Raw genomic sequence first — 3,510 nt, 5'->3', positions numbered from 1 at the left:
GTCACTGAACCATGATCGTGGTTACAAGATCAAAGTTTAGATAACTATTCACTCATACCAATCTGAGTGTGATCCTACTACAGGCTACTGAAATATATGCTTAGGATGCACCCTATTCCCTACAGATGGAGGATCTTAATTGGAGCCAGTTCGCTAAAGCAACAGGAAATGTGAATTATTATGTGGATTATAATTGATTTACATTTTCTTAGGGGTCAATACATTTTTTGTTTGAGGAAATCAAGTCTTACATTTCAGAAGCCTTTTTAAAACTCAAATATATAAAGTTCTCCTGCAACAGGGTGATCAAATTAAGATCCTACATCTGTATATAGTGTACTATTTTTTGGCCCATAGGGTCCCATTTTTGGCCCATTTGGCCCACAACCATAGTTCCCATGTCCTCAGGGTCTGATTGGGGTGCAATCCTAAATGTTATTTTAACTAGGCAAGTCAGTTAAGAACAAATTCTTATTTACAATGACGGCCTACCGGGGAACAGTGGGTTAACTGCCTTGTTCAGGGGCAGAACGACAGATGTTCACCTTGTCAGCCAGGGATTTCGATCCAGCAACCTTTCGGTTACTGGCCTAATGCTCTAACGCTCTAACCACTAGGCTGCCTGCCGCCCATCTAACCACTAGGCTGCCTGCCGCCCATCTAACCACTAGGCTGCCTGCCGCCCACCTAACCACTAGGCTGCCTGCCGCCCATCTAACCACTAGGCTGCCTGCCGCCCATCTAACCACTAGGCTACCCTGCCGCCCATCTAACCACTAGGCTTCCTGCCGCCCATCTAACCACTAGGCTGCCTGCCGCCCATCTAACCACTAGGCTGCCTGCCGCCCATCTAACCACTAGGCTGCCTGCCGCCCATCTAACCACTAGGCTGCCTGCCGCCCATCTAACCACTAGGCTGCCTGCCGCCCATCTAACCACTAGGCTGACTGCCGCCCATCTAACCACTAGGCTGCCTGCCACCCATCGAACCACTAGGCTGCCTGCCGCCCATCTAACCACTAGGCTGCCTGCCGCCCATCTAACCACTAGGCTGCCTGCCGCCCATCTAACCACTAGGCTGCCTGCCGCCCATCTAACCACTAGGCTGCCTATCGCCCATCTAACCACTAGGCTGCCTGCCGCTCATCTAACCACTAGGCTACCCTGCCGCCCATCTAACCACTAGGCTGCCTGCCGCCCATCTAACCACTAGGCTGCCTGCCGCCCATCTAACCACTAGGCTGCCTGCCGCCCATCTAACCACTAGGCTGCCTGCCGCCCATCTAACCACTAGGCTGCCTGCCGCCCATCTAACCACTAGGCTGCCTGCCGCCCATCTAACCACTAGGCTGACTGCCGCCCATCTAACCACTAGGCTGCCTGCCGCCCATCTAACCACTAGGCTGCCTGCCGCCCATCGAACCACTAGGCTGCCTGCCGCCCATCTAACCACTAGGCTGCCTGCCGCCCATCTAACCACTAGGCTGCCTGCCGCCCATCTAACCACTAGGCTGCCTGCCGCCCATCTAACCACTAGGCTGCCTATCGCCAATCTAACCACTAGGCTGCCTGCCGCCCATCTAACCACTAGGCTGCCTGCCGCCCATCTAACCACTAGGCTGCCTGCCGCCCATCTAACCACTAGGCTGCCTGCCGCCCATCTAACCACTAGGCTGCCTATCGCCCATCTAACCACTAGGCTGCCTGCCGCCCATCTAACCACTAGGCTGCCTGCCGCCCATCTAACCACTAGGCTGCCTGCCGCCCCTGAACTGAGAGGTGATAAAATACTGATTTCAAGAAGAGCCAAAGTTCTAATTCTTTATTAAAACAATCCTGTTTTGGAAGCCAGCTAATCCCCATTTTAAACAGTTACCAGAATCCATGGTAGTAGAATAGAACGAGTCTAAACTAGTCTACCTCTCAATGCTACTCCGGGCTATGCTGTCAGAAAGCGGAATCGAATTAATTCCAAGTACAAGCACGGGTCAGTAGTTATTTTTGATATTTTGATATTCAATTCTGTGATCTGTCATTTGGCATGTGTTGTTGCTTCAGCAGGGCTGCAAGGACACGACATTTCAACAAACGTACTGTAGTGGTGTTTACTGTGCTTATGCAGTCAGTGATTCCTCCAACAAGATCTCAAAGTCTCACGTCAGAATTAGACGTACATCCATGTTTCTCAAACGTTACGTTTTTTAAGTTGCTCCAAATGTCAAATTTGTCAAGTGTTTGGTTTCTTCACTGCATTGTTCCAATGTAAGTTTAGGCATTAACGGTGGTGTAAAGTACTTCATTAAAAACACTTAAAATTACTACTTGAGTAGTTTTTTTTGGTATCGGCACTTTACTACTGATATTTTTGACAACTTTTACTTCAGTACATTTCAAAAGAAAATAATAGAATTTTTACATTTTAAATTTTCCCTGGCACCCAAAAGTACTCGTTGCATTTTGAATGCTTAGCAGGACAGGAAAATGGTCCAATTCACACACTTATCAACCGAACATCCCTGGTAATCCCTACTGCCTCTGATCTGGAGCACTCACTAAACAGAGAACATCCCTGGTCATCCCTACTGCCTCTGATCTGGCAGACGCACTAAACAGAGAACATCTCTGGTCATCTACTGCCTCTGATCTGGAGGACTCACTAAACCGAGAACATCCCTGGTAATCCCTACTGCCTCTGATCTGGAGGACTCACTAACCAGAGAACATCCCTGGTAATCCCTACTGCCTCTGATCTGGAGGACTCGCTAAACAGAGAACATCCCTGGTCATCCCCTACCTCTGATCTGGAGGACTCACTAAACACAAACGCTTCATTTGAAAATCATGTCTGAGTGTTGGAATGTGCCCCTGGCTATACATAAATTAAAAAACAAGAACATGGTGCCGTCTGGTTTGCTTAATAAAAGGAATTTGAAATGATTTATACTTTTACTTTTGATACGTAAGTATATTTAAAACCAAATACTTTTAGACTTTTACTCAAGTAGTATTTTACTTGGTGACTCCCTTTTACTTAGGCTTAATGCTAAAAAAAAAGTCTTAAAATAAAAATATCAAAAATATCAATGCCTTAACATAAACAAAGTCTACTTGAAAATAACAGCGCTCACTGTTGCCCCTAGTGGGAGGTTTTCCACGTCGTCTCCTGAAGTCCTCAGACATGGATGGACGTCGAATACTGACTAGTATCACAGGTGACCTGGTTAGATTAATCAATAGCATTTATTTCATCACTGCTGCTGATTCCATGGACCTCTCATTCAAACACACACACACACACACACACACACACACACACACACACACACACACACACACACACACACACACACACACACACACACACACACACACACACACACACACACACACACACACACACAAGAGGCTGTGAATCAGGTTGTCGTGAGGGCAAGAAAGAGAACACTAATTAATTTCTCTCAATAAAATTATGTTGTTTTTTTTCAAATCTATCTCTGGTGTATTATCAGT

This window comes from Salvelinus fontinalis, chromosome 22 (genome assembly GCF_029448725.1).
Source record: "Salvelinus fontinalis isolate EN_2023a chromosome 22, ASM2944872v1, whole genome shotgun sequence".
Lineage (NCBI taxonomy): Eukaryota > Metazoa > Chordata > Actinopteri > Salmoniformes > Salmonidae > Salvelinus > Salvelinus fontinalis.
This window is presented reverse-complemented; position numbering follows the sequence as displayed.